The sequence below is a fragment of the Papaver somniferum genome, chromosome 7, assembly GCF_003573695.1.
Source record: "Papaver somniferum cultivar HN1 chromosome 7, ASM357369v1, whole genome shotgun sequence".
NCBI lineage: Eukaryota > Viridiplantae > Streptophyta > Magnoliopsida > Ranunculales > Papaveraceae > Papaver > Papaver somniferum.
Genome location: NC_039364.1, coordinates 248,222,983 through 248,237,238, shown reverse-complemented (window position 1 = coordinate 248,237,238; position 14,256 = coordinate 248,222,983).

Sequence of the window (14,256 nt, the reverse complement as noted above, 5' to 3'; positions counted from 1 at the left end):
AAAGAACTTAGGGATCCTAAATTCGCAAACCTAGAGATAGTTGCTGAAAAATACACAGTAGCGAATTTCTTTGAGAACTATGAACTTATCTCCATGAAGAAAGAGAATACTCGCTGGGTATTCGCTTAAAGAGAAAAGATAACATTGATGAAGCCAAAATTCTCATGCAAGATATTGATTGGCATTCTGGTAAAAACACAACTCCTCGCCAATCCAAAGATGATAAATGGTGTGTTTTTCCTTTAATACTAAAAGGACTCTACATTGCTGGGTCAAATGTTCTTCCTGCGAATCTCGCTGCTTATCAACCTTGGGTCTTCTCTTGGACCGAAAAGGAGAAAGAGGTATGTTTCTTCCCATTTAACTCACTTTATATTTCTTTATTGATTTTTATTATTCTATTCGCTAACTCTTGCGACATTTCGCAGATTCAAAAACTGAAAGATAGTTATAACAGGACTGGGAAGTCTAGTACTCTGTTAGCTCTTCGCTCATACACAGATGAGGTAAGAAATTTTCTCTTATGATTTTAAACAGTATATTGTTGCTTCCATACTTCCATCTCTTATTTCTATCTATGTGTGAAGATTATTGCTGAAGTAGAAGAATCTGCCGATGTTGCGAAGATTGGTGATAAAGGTAAAGGTGCTCTTCGCAGGGAAAAATCAACTGGCCCTCCTCCAAAGAAAAGGAAAGTTCGTTCTTATTCTCCTTCAAATATTCTTCCTCACGAAAATTGCGAAAGTAACAAAGGTGATGAGGACAACGATGATCTTGCTGCAAGTAAAGATTCTCCACCTGAATCTTCTATGGCTAAGCTCTCTGGCCTCTTTTCTGATTCTCTTCAAGGAATGGGAGATAGCCAATTCGCAAATACCTGCAAATCTCTCGCTACCCTTTGCGATGTCCCTTTACTAGATGGTGATAGCTCTCTTCGTGGAGTTTCTAGATCAGTGACTCCCCACTTCTTGCATTCTCTCAATAGTTTGGTATACTTTCATCCTTTTACTTCTTCATTGTTATAACTCAAAATTTCTTTCTATATTAATATTTTTATATCTTTTCGCAGGCTGGAAAAGCTTCTTTTGTTGTTGCCTCAGATCTAGAGAGAAGACCCGAAAATCTTGAAAAGAAGAATCTTCAATTTCGCAAAAAGAATGAAGAATTTGAAGATGAATTTAAAGGTCTTCGCGAGAAAAATAGACAATTAGAAATTGATTCTTTTTCGTATAAGAACAAAATCTCTAGTCTTCAGCAAGCTAATAATCAGCTTTACGGTATGTTACTTTTCTCTTTTCCCTTTATTCATTCATCCTGTTGTTTTATCTTATTTAAACGATCCTTTTTGCAGACATTTATGGTCTTTCTGATGAAGCTACCCTTCTTCGTTCATTTCCTAATGCCTTGGATAATGATACCCTTCTTGAGCGTCTTAACAATTCCTTAAATATCTTCTTAAATGATAGAATTTCATCTCTTTCTCTAAATGAACTTAAATCTAAATTTCGCCTCTTAGAAATTGATCATAGATCTAGTTTAGGCTTAGCCAACCGATTTAAGCGTCTGCTTATTGATTCCAAAGATAAAACCAATGAGTTAAGAACCAAAATTAGCGGTCTCATAGATGATAAGGATCGTATCTCTGATCAAGGTGCCAAGGCTTTGGAGAAATTCCAAGAGGCTCTCCTTGAAGTTCAACTTGAACGAGATGAAGCTAACCGCAAGAATATCGAACTCTGCGAAAGGGAAAATCAAATTCGTTCTCGTCTTCTCATAAGTAGTGAGGATGAATTTGTTTGGGCTGCGAAAATTTTGGATGATGCTAGAAAAGATTTAGGCGTAAATGTTAGTCTCCAAGTTGAACATACATCCTTGATTAGAGATATGATTTCTGACAGAGAAGGTTGCTAACTGCTCTTCTTTACTAATTTTTTGCTTCTTATGAATTCTCATCAAGTTGATAATTGATTGTCTTTTGTTCGCAGATTCTGAAAATAAATATCGTGAAAAGATTGAAGAACTTGAAGCTAAAAAGGAGGAACTCGCAAAGAATCTTTCTTCTCGCAACGACAAGTATTCTAGATTAAAGAATCAAATCAAGATTACTGTTGCGAATTTTAAGAATGACGCTATGCATTTTCGCAATCAAACCATCCAAATGGTTTGTGACAATCATAATATCCCACATTCTGATTATCCTTGTCTTTTAGAAGAAATCCCACAAAATACTCCCAGTTTGAATATCTCTGATAGCGAAGCTGACGATGAAGAATCTGATAGTGATGGAAGTTCTGATGGTGATGAAGATTTTGACGCAGACGAAGAAGGAAACAAGTCTGATGAAGATAATGAAGGATTAACTAAGAAATAGTCTTTACTTCTTTCTTTGATTCTTTGTAATACTTGTACATTTATTTCTTCTTTTTGTATATTTGTGTTTCTTTCATTTTGACCTGCATTAATTAAAACAATTCTTTCTTCGTCAGACTTGTTTGAGTAATCATTAATTCTTGAATCTTTGAGTAAATCTCTCATATGGAGACAAATAACATTTTCTAATTTCATACATTCCCATACTTGCCTCTATTATTTGAATCCAAATGAGAGATTTCATAAAAAAAATCTTATTGTATAACTTCGCAATCTTATACGAAGTGAATTTTGTTTCTTTTCAAAATCTCATTCATGTGTGGTCTTATTTTGCCTTCCTAATTAAAAGTCTTATTATGCCACCTCTTGTCATTGCGACAAAATCGCAGGACGTCCTTGCACTTTCATGCAAAAACCCATTGATCTTGCCTTAACTTTTTCTTTTATATTATGGCCTCTTCAGGAATGTTGCGATAATATGACAGGCTTAAATATTCTTGGGAAAATGAAGCCCCATGACATTGTCGTCTTGCGACGAAATCGCAGGACGTCTTCGCATTTTCACGCGAAAACCCATTGATCTCGTCTTATCCTTTTCTTTTGTATTATTGCCTCTTCAGGATTGTTGCACAAATATGACAAGCCTTAATATCCTTGCGAATAAAAAGCCTCATGACATTTGCGTCTTAAGACACTTATCAGCTCCCTAATGGAGGGTGCCGCCCTTATCTCCCCCCTGGTTGCCCCTTCAAGGAGGCGTACTTCTACCATACAAGGTTAGATCCTCCCATCTAGTCTTAACAACAACCAGTTGTTTTCGCAGCAGCCTCTTATCCCTTTTACCTATAGGGTTTATGGTCACGAGACTGCACCCTAAGTGGGGTTTTCTTCAGGCCGAGTGCAGTATAAGCCAAGACTTGTCAAGAATGCAAAGTACGCTTCAAACGTCTATGGCACTCTTGACTCAACCGTGTACCTCGGCGCCTTGATCAGATATGCACTCCTTGGGAGAGTCCTTATTACCTTAGTCGCCTAACCTAAGTCATATGCTTAAGTTGAGAATCCAAGGTGCCTCTCCCGGATGGGCTTCATTGACCCCAAATCTTCATGACTCAGTTTCCGGTGGCGGTGTAGCCTTTCCCTGAGTCATGTAATAGGTACCCCCTTATATGACGTACTTTAGGTCTTACATTTTCCTCTTACGAAATTGTATCCGCGAACTAGGGTGTACGTCATAAAGGTTTGCCTCTTTCTCTTTCGTCATTTTTCTCTGATTATTTTCTGTAAAATTCATTATCTCTGCGAGAGTCTCGCAAATCATCATATTGTATCTGAATTTCGCAATCTCAATTTTGCCATTCAATCAAATTAATTTTTGAGAATTTTGCTTATTGCGAGAGTATCGCAACAACTTAATCATTCATACATTTCTTGTTTTTATTACCTTTGTCATCCTCTGCTTCTTTATTATTTTCTGCTATTGCTTCCTTAGTAGTGGTATGTTCATTACTTTTATTCTGAGCTAGCATTAATTTCGCAACATCTCTTCTCCTTTCCTTTCGATTGTATCCACCATCAACCTCTCACTTCTTTGTGTATCTTTAATTTTGTGTCGCCAATTTTCCTTCTTGTTTGCTCTTCCTTCACAAGATTATATCTCAGTTTCGTAACACCTCTTTCCTTCAACCCAATCTCCCTTTATGATTCCTACACCACTGGGGTGAGGGAATTTGATGCACTGGTGAAAAGTTGAGGCTACACCTAGAATTCCATGTAGCCAAGGTCGACCAATTAACGCATTGTAGGGTGATTCTACATCAACGACACAAAATAAGATTTCAGAAGATTTTCCCTTCAATGGAATTCGCATAGTAACCTCCCCTTTAGGCTTGTTAGCAGTACCATTAAAACCATATATCTTATATGTTGATGGTATAAGATCACCATATCTTCCACCCATGGTTTTATAAGTATGATAAAATAAGATGTTCACAGAGCTTCCAGTATCAATTAGAATTCTATTGATTGCCCATGAATCTTCAGCTTCATCATCCTCATCTTCTTTCGGTTTTGGATTAATTTATAATTTCACTACCAATGGATTGTCATGCACCTCTTCTCCTTCGGGAATTTCTTCTTCGGTAAAAGAAATGATATGTTTCTGCCATTCCTCTAGTGGCGAAATTTTCGCAATATTCATAATTTCTCTTCCATCATTATCTCTTGCGAACACTCTACTCAAAACATTATCATGAAAATCTTCAATTGTCTTATATGAATGTACGATAGAGTGACAGAATAGATTTTTTTTCTTTTGCACCAACTTCTATGAAGAATGTTTCTTTCTTTTTCATCGTATTCATTTTGTGATGTTCTGGTGGTGGTGGCAGTGGTTGAGATTGTGGATGCCCCACCAAAAAGTCGTTTAGTTTTCCTTGATCTATCATTCTCAAAATAATTCTTTTTACATTTCTGCAATCATTTGTGGTATGTCCATGAAAATGATGATAAGAACAAAACTCATGACTTCTGTGGTTTGGAGGTGGTTCCGTTCCCATGTTCCATGGTGTTGGTATATTCTCCATCAAGATTATAGCTTCCCATATCTTCTCCACACTTGCATTTAGAGGTGGAATTTTGATTTCTTCCCATACTACCTTGTGACCTCCTTGTCCTCTATTATAGTTTTGTCTTTTACCTCCATAAGTTTCTTGCGGTTGATCGAGTCTTTGAATCTTGTTATTTCCTCCACGATTGTAGAAATTTCTTTCTCTTTCATACTCTTCTTGATCTCGGCTTCCCATAGCTACTAGTTTCTGTTGATTGTTACTTGTCACCTTCTCTTGTTGTACTTGCGAAGTATTCGCCACTGTGTTTATTAGTTTGGGTAATAAGCTTGCATTCGTTGTTTGTGAGCTGGTGTTCGCAACTGGATATGATTCCATTTCATTTTGTCTTTCTTCTAGAGCAATGTATTCTTCTTGAAGTTCCCGCAATTCAGTCATTGTGATCGTATTCTTGACTCTGAAAATTTGGACATACAATAGGTTTGTTGCGAACATAGCATTGATAAATGATAATATAAGATATCTCTCATCTACACGGCCAGCCATTTCGCTACACATAGTTCTCCATATCTTAGTCAGGTGTTTCAAACTTTCGCCAATCCTTTGTTTTAATCCAAATACATCTTCTATACCAGGTCGTGATGAATTATTACTTATATATGCCCCCAAGAATGTAGTCTGCAAATGATTGAAGGAGGTTATTGTGTTCTTTGGTAGATCTTCAAACCATTTTAACGCCTCTCCTGTTAAGCTGGATGCGAAATATTTGCACAATACGGCATCATGATTTTCCCATTGTAACATGCACCTCACATAGGCTTTAATGTGTTGAATTGCACAAGTTGTTCCGTCAAAAATGCTGGTTAATGCGGGTAATTGCATTTCGGTGGTATTCCTCCTAATTGTACTTCCCTTGTAAATGGAGTTTTCGCAACTTCTTCTATTGCTTCATCCAATTGTCTTCTACCTACTTCTCCTCTATTATTTAGCATTCCTCTCATTTATTCTAATTCTTTCAAGATTTGTTTATTTACACCTGAATCTTGATCCATTGGTCTCTTTAATTTCGCCTCTCTTCTTCTGCGTTCCTGTCTATCTTCTCTCGCGAAATTTTGCATCTTCTTCATTATCCTCATCTCGTCTTCTTCTGCGATTCTCTTCCTCATCTCTATCTTGAATTCGCATATGATGATGCCTTTCATTTTCTCCTCCATGATTTTGTTCATTTCTTATCAATTCAACACGCTGTCTTTCAGCCATCCTCTTTACTCTATCATACTCTTCATTGAGATTACCGTTATTCCGGTTTTGTGTACGTCTTCTTTCTCGATTGTCATGATTGTCCTGGCGAATTGTCTCATGGAGCTCTTGTTCTTCCATTTCCGCTCTCAATCTTTCACGTTCGCAGATTAAACGTGCTTGTTCAGCATAATGTCTTTCAATTTCTTCTTCAATTGTCTGTTGATTTCTTTGAGTTTCTCTCACATGTAAAATTCTTCTTCCTTCCTCTCGATTTCCTTCGCCATCTTGGTCATTTCGTCCCTGATGTTGTCCGTTCTCTTGATTTTCACCATTTTTTCCCATCATCAAAAGTTTCATTTTGTGGAACGTAACGATCATCAGCTCTTTCTCTATTTTCGCAATATTCTTCATTAGTATTTGATATTTCTTCTTGAATATTGTTTCCAGCATTGATTGTGGGTGAGTTTCGCCTCATTTCTCTTCTAGTCGATCTTGAATATGATTTTGTAATGTTTCTCGATCTTCTATTCTGTAGTCTTATATTCTCCATCCTAAATTCGTGATTTTGCCTTGTTAAATTTGCACGTTCTTCTGCCTCAGCTCTTCTTTCTTCATGTATTCTTCGTCTCAACGCTTCTAATGCTCCAATTTCCTCATCTCCATGAATTATTCCTTCATCTACTTCTTGATTTCTCTCTTCCTGTCTATAATTTCTATTTTGTTGCTCTTCTTCTACTTCTTCTGCCGAATTTGATTGCCAAGTGTGTATGCTCACCCTATCATAATCTGTATTCCTCCCTTGAACTAGTGTTTGTTGAATTGGTGGTTGAATTTGATTTTCTCTATTACTTCTAATTATAGTAGATTCTCCCATTTCACTTCTTTCTCTTCCAGCAATTTTTTTGCTTCTTCTAACAGTAGTCGGTTGTTCGGATGTATTTCTTCTTCTAGCCATTTCTTCAATGTTAACAGTATTGCAAGAAATTATAGAAAATTCTTAATCAATCACTCTAATTTTCACAAATCTCAATATCAATCTTCAGCTTTTTCTAAAATAATCTTCAACACGTCCCTGTTTCTAGCGCCATTATGTAGTTGCAAGAAATCCTACACTACACCCCTCATATGATTTCATTATTAATCAACTCATTTTTAGGTTTTCACTCTTAATTTTATTGATTAATCTTTGAATGTTCTTACAAGAAAAGATAAAGAAAACAAGAATGATCTATGCTCTGAACTTTCTCTCTCCTATTTACTTGTTTCTTACTCAAAAAAGATCTCTCTCTTTCTTTACAACTCGAACGACTATTTATAAAGAAATACATAGTGGATGACAACTAATCTGTCCTTTATTTTCGGGTATGGTTTGCGACATTCTCGCAACCTTACAAATGTTAATTTCACAAACTCTCTAATTTTCGCAGAACTATCATATCTTTCTCGTAATCTTTGTTGACGTCATTTATTTTATCATTTCTGAAATTGTTTTGCGACGCTATTGTGCTGTGTCATTGATAATTTCGCTGAAACATTGTCGTTACGAGATTCTGATCCTACAAATGAAATACCTAATTGTGGTATCTTATTTGCGAAAATATACTCTTGAAGACAACACGAGTATTTCCGAACCAGTATGACCAAAAGATCATGAAGAATTTTCCAAAAACTTTGGTCAAGGACTTCCCAAGGATAGAAAGATAATCAAAGTATACAAAATACTTTAAATATTCAGGAATCTATTATATGTTTCTCAAATTCCTGTGCTCTTTTTTAAGAATTTCCCTTTTTATTTGGACCGAGCACATCAAGGGAAATTCTATAGGCCAACATCAGTTGTTGGTGTGAGCTAATGATAGCTCAGAATTTGTGGAACAAGATCCATCATGATATTTCCGAATATCTATCCTTTTGGGATTCTTCTAAGAATAAACTTCTTTCACTGTGTCACAACAGGAGTGATTTGATTTAACAGAATAATCATCTTGATGATCATAATTGTGACATGAAGTTTTTTGAGTCATGTTATAAGCAGAACTCTTGTGTCGACCCAGGAATTTTTTGGAATATGACATCATCATTTGATGAGATTGTTTCCTGGATCCAATCTTAGACAGTTGATCAACTACAAAATAACATGATCTGAAATCATTCCCCTTTTTGTGTGTAAGAGTTGATTATTACAACTGTCTGAGATATAATCATTGTCACCATTGATGACCATTGATTTTGACCGGATACTAGTCAAAAGATTATCCCTAGGAATCCATCCACCATGATTCTTGTGAGAGATATGACAATTGGAATCACAATGTTGTATATTAGTTAAGAGATTCTGCAGGTTAGAATCATGTATCCTTGTTTTAACTAATATAACTCCTTTGGCTTGAGAAGATTCAAGACCTTTAGATTCAGCACCTTCATGAATCAAGAAATCTCTGACGAACTTTTCGACAGATGGATAATAGGTATTATCCTTTAGATTATATTTTTCAGCAAGTTTTCTGAAAAACTTGATCTCATTATAGTCATCTGAAACTGACTTCTTTGCCACATCAGTTTGTTTTCCAATTAACACATCATGGTTAATATTGTTGTGTTCCACTAGTGAACTTACAGTGCAGAGCTGTTTATCAGTTTTTGATTCATTAAGAAGTATATCATCTTCTTGCTCAACGTTAACTGAATCATACATTAGATTCAATTCTTATAGGTTGGATCGCACCAAACACAGGTTGTTAGATCTTTTCTTGTTTAATGCTCTGATACCAATTGAAAAGGCGAGGGTACCCAAATATACCTCAAGCTAAAACTTTTCCTACCTATAAGTCCTTTTCCGAAAGTGATTGTATATGGACTAAGTCGAGACAATACAACTAATCGGTTCACACTTCGTGTGATCGTCTATAGATGCGAGATCGAGACAATACAACAACGAAGTATGTTTACTTGATACAAAGGTTCGGTCTTAACCAAACACAATAGGATTGCTTATCAAGTAAATAGGAATTAACGTTTGTGTGATTTACTTTAATTATAATAAAACAATTATAATGCGGAAAATAAAAGTAAATGACACAGCAAGATTTTGTTAACGAGGAAACTGCAACTGCAGAAAAACCCCGGGACCTAGTCCAGAATTGAATACTCTCAGGATTAAGCCGCTACACAAAATTACACATAACTTTATATAGTTGAGACCAAGTAACTAACCCTATAGTTCACTTAGTTCCGTATGTATTCCCACGCCTCCTACTTGTGAATAAGTCACGTACTTGGAATAATTCCTTTGGTTCGTATTCCAAACAGTAAAGGAACAACAAATCTGTTTGGTATCAACTCTATTCAACCAAGTGATATGAGTCAGACAAAGGCTCTTCCGTTTATCTTAACATAAACTCCTTCGTCGGGTCATTAGATCTATCTTATGTTCAATCACCCAAAGGTAATCGTTTAAGATTAAGCCAACAACACCTTTAATTCGAAGAACTGTGTTGATGCCGATCTACTCAATTAATCAATCCAATCTACCACAAGAATAAACCGATTATTAATTGGATCCTCTTTTACCGAAACAAGTATTGTGCACACCAAAGATTATAAAACCCAAGTCAGATCTTCAATATCTTCTTTGTCTTCAAATCTTCTTAAATCTTCAATAAAAACCTGCACACAATCACTTGAATCTCTTGTGATCAATCACGCACAGAACGGAGTCTGTTAACAATGGATTATCACAAGATCGTCTTTAGAACTAACAACAGTCTAAAGATCCCTGTCGAAACTCTAAACTAGTTTGAGTGAATCTCATATCAAAAGAGAAGATTCTCAAGAATAAACAAACTAGGTGCAATCAGATTTCAACCACCGTTAGTCAATCAAATCAATCGAAAACAAAGATAAACCGCAATTATCTAGTTTCCCACCAACAAGTCGCGCTAGAGCTTCCCAATCCCAAAGAAGACTTTAAAACGAGCGGCCGTAAGAGATTTCACCTAATTAGATTACTCTCCTCTCCGATAGGCGGCTACACCAGTAACAAAGACAAAATAGGAAGTTTGTTGTTACGAAGGATTAGTTTGCTAGAAAGGAAAACTTCGTGTTTTTATAGACAAGGAAGTTTGGAAACCTAGGAATTTCCAAAACCGAAAATATTCTCAAGATATTCATTAAAGCACAAATTCGGTTTCCATAATTCCTGGAAATGCTCTGTCCAAAAATAACAATTGAAATCTCCCGGAAAATCTAATTAGTAAATGCACATTACTAATTCTGTAATTTCCCTACAAAATGAAATTAATAACCTTAATTAAAAGATTCTTAACTTACTTTTGTTTCGATCCTGGGATTCTCTTCCCTTAGCCGTAAGGAATATCTTTGAACAATTATAGAAATAAACATTCATAGCACGTGTTCAAAGTTTGTCGACATGTTTACTTTGTAAGTTCTCTTTCACACTTACAACCTTGAAACCGATTTGCCACACTTCCAAACAAGTTTAGAATTGGTTCATCTGACTTTCAAGAACTATGTGATTGATCAAACCAACATTCAATCACAATCATGGGTTTACGGTTCTACCAAAACAAGTTTCGGTTCTACCTCCATGTGAGTACTGTGCATAGTAACACTAGCTTCCCAAACGATCGGTTGACTAGGTACTAGGATCGGTTCCTCACATATATTGGTATCTAACTTATATGTGTTTCACATGTCCATAGGATCGGTTCCCCTTTCTGCTATAAACCTTGTTGCACCTCATACAAGGATCGGTTCCCTTTGACGTACTGCACCCCTTACTAGGATCGGTTCCCTTTCCATTACTAGGATCGGTTCCCTTTCCCTTACAAGGATCGATTCCCTTTCCCTTACAAGGTCAGACATACAAAATCCGATCATACCACAGGTGATTACTTAAGATTGGTTTTACTAATAAAAGTTATACCAATACATAATTCAGGCCTTTGTGAACAGTTCTACCAAGAACACATCAAGTTGTGAGCGGTTATACTCTATCACACATATTGGATGTTCATAATATATGCAATGAATAAAAAAACCAATAACACCTGGGAATTTCCTTTTCGGTTCACAAACGAGTTTATGAACTTACTTCCTTAGAACACATGTAAACATTATTCCCTAGGATGAAATCCTCACCTCATACCCATGCATAATCACAATAGCATTCAAATGTTTATGGAGATGTATTATCTACAAAGTTTAATGGTTAAGCAATAAACCTCGTTTTGTATTCCTTAATACTATGTCTATCTAGAGTTCAAATATGCTTCGCAGTTATGTTTTCAATATGCACGACTTGAAAGATACGTTAGGGAATGAAAAAGTTCAAGTCAAATATCACTAACCTCAAGTGGAAGGATGATTGTTGTCGTTGTAGCTCCTTGCTTCTTCACATCTTCAAGTCTTCCGCAATACTTGTAATATCTCGTATCCTTATACTTTCAAACTAACCTATACGAAGTTTAACTCTAGTACATAATCAAGCGACTCTTAACATGAGTTTTGGTTCACTAAAATATGACAACCAAACTTGACATACTAACGCTTGGTGAGTTCAACCGAGCAATGCTCTAACACTATGAGATAGTGAACAATTGAACAACTTTATTTGAAGCACAATTAGATTCATTTGATTATCTATCATGATTGATTGATCATATATTTGATCTAGAAGTGTTAGATGAATGCGGCTAAGACAAAAATGTTCAGACGGCTAACTTAGGTACGGTTGCCCATATCTAAATATAATTATATTTCATTTGTGTGTAACAAGCTAAGACCATCTAATAGTGGAGATTAATTGCTTAATTTCTAAGCAGGCTTAACTGGAATCTTAAATCAGGAGTTCATCTAACGGTGAATATTGAATGCTTTGTTACTAAACTATCTTAGCTTTGATTGTAAGCATCCTTGATTTGAAAGAATATATAAGAGAGAACTCTAGCAACTGGAAAATCTAATCCCAACACTTTCTTGTATCCTAGTTGCAAATTATAGTCGATTCTCCTTTGACCTAGGTTTTCCAAAATCATTATTAGGTTAACGACTTGAAGATTTCATTTGGGATTCGTGAAGCTAGATCAAACTATTTTCTCTGTGGTTGTGTATTCTGATCTTACTTGTTTTATCATATTGAGTTTTATCTTCTCCAAGATTTACTCGAGAATTATCTCTGATAGGTAAGATATAAAAAATAATCACAACAGTTCTCCGTCTCAGACTCTTGTGATTCCGCAATAACTTCTTATGTTAATAAGTTAGGTTATTGTGAGGTGACTAATATTTATAGGCTGCTCTTCGGGAGTATAAGACCTGATTATTAGTTGGTTCCTGTTCACCTTGATCTTTGCATCAAAAGACGGAACAAAAACAGAATAATGGATAGACATATCTGTGGAAGACAGATTTGTTTATAATTCATCGACTTTGGGTTCGTAACAACTCTTAGTTGTGGGTGAGATCAGTAAGGGAATCAAGTGCGCAGAATCCGGCGTGGTTCCAGAGGCGTAAGGAACGCGATTGTACCTTAATCGGTGTGAGACTTGGTTAGGGCTCAACTACATTCCAGTCTGAAGTTAACTTGTAGTATGCTAGAGTCTGGTGTCTGTGTTATTTCTATTCCGTAATATATTTGTTTATATAATTGAAATATCACAGGTTGTGCGTAGTTCAGTCAGTTGATAAATCTGACCTTGTTTGTGGGATAAGACTTGATTGACACTTGGGCATTGGTCTTTGGTACCACCCAAGTTATTTTTCATATCAATCAGGCTCACGGATTTCTATCTGTTTGATTTGCTAATTGTATTGAGAAAGATATAGAACTCTTTGATATAATTCTTGATTGAGTCTCGCTTTTAAGTTGGTGCTCTCGGAATTAAATTGGACTTTAGTCTATACAGATTGACGAACGAATTATTGGGTGTGGTTGTTATACCCCCGAAAATTGTTATGCGTGTCTTTCTTCAGGCACGTGATTTTCAATCATGGATTCGTGTTGTAAATGGCTATAATCCTCCATTAGTTATAGTAGATGGTGTAATTGTTGCAAAGGATATTGGTGATTATAATGCAGTTCGAGATTCTTGTCGCAAAGCGAAATTCTGACGTATTAAATGATATCATCCATGCCATTACCCCAGATCTTCAGCACCATGTGATTACGTGCACTCGGTCTAAAGATGCTTGGGATATCTTAGAAACCGTATTTGAAGGGAATACCTCTGAGAAAGAAGTTAGGCTTCAAAACCTAAATTCTGATTGGGAAAACCTTCGTATGGATGATGAAGAGTCATTTGATGAGTTTAATCACAAAGTGTCTGAAATTGTTAATGCATCTTTTTCATTGGGTAAGACTATTCCTGAAAAGGACATTGTGATGAAATTTCTCAGATCGCTACCAGCTAGATACGATTCTAAGAAACATGCCATCGTAGAAGGAAATAACCTTGAAACGCTTTCTATAAATACACTTGTTGGAAAGTTAAAGATCTTTGATCACGGGCATTCATCCAAAGCTGGAAAGGATATTTCTTTCAAATCACAAAAGAACACTATCCTACTTGATAAAAGTAAAAGTGTTTCCAACTATGTGGATGATCTTATTGAGGCTGAATCATCAGATGAAGATCTTGACAACTCAGTTTCTTTGATCACAAGACAGTTTAGAGATATTCTTTTGAAGAGAAGTAAATGATTCACCATAGATAAACCTAGATCATCATTTAAGCCTCATGATCGTGTTCCTCCTAAAAATAGGGATACTGTCGACACTGATGATGAGGATATGCCACAGTGTTTCAAGTGTAAAGATTTTGGTCATTTTTCTAATGAGTGCCCAAATCGTATAAAATACACTGGGAACAAAGATCTTGCTGCAACTTTTGATGAAACCTCTGATCACTACGATTCTACAGAAGATGGAAAATCAAGTGTAGCTCTCTTTGGTGAAAATATCAAGTTTGATAATTGTAACAATACACATGTCAACCGCGACATTTTTCTTGAAGATACGCCTCCGACCGCCCTGGGGGATGAAATGATTTTATTTTTT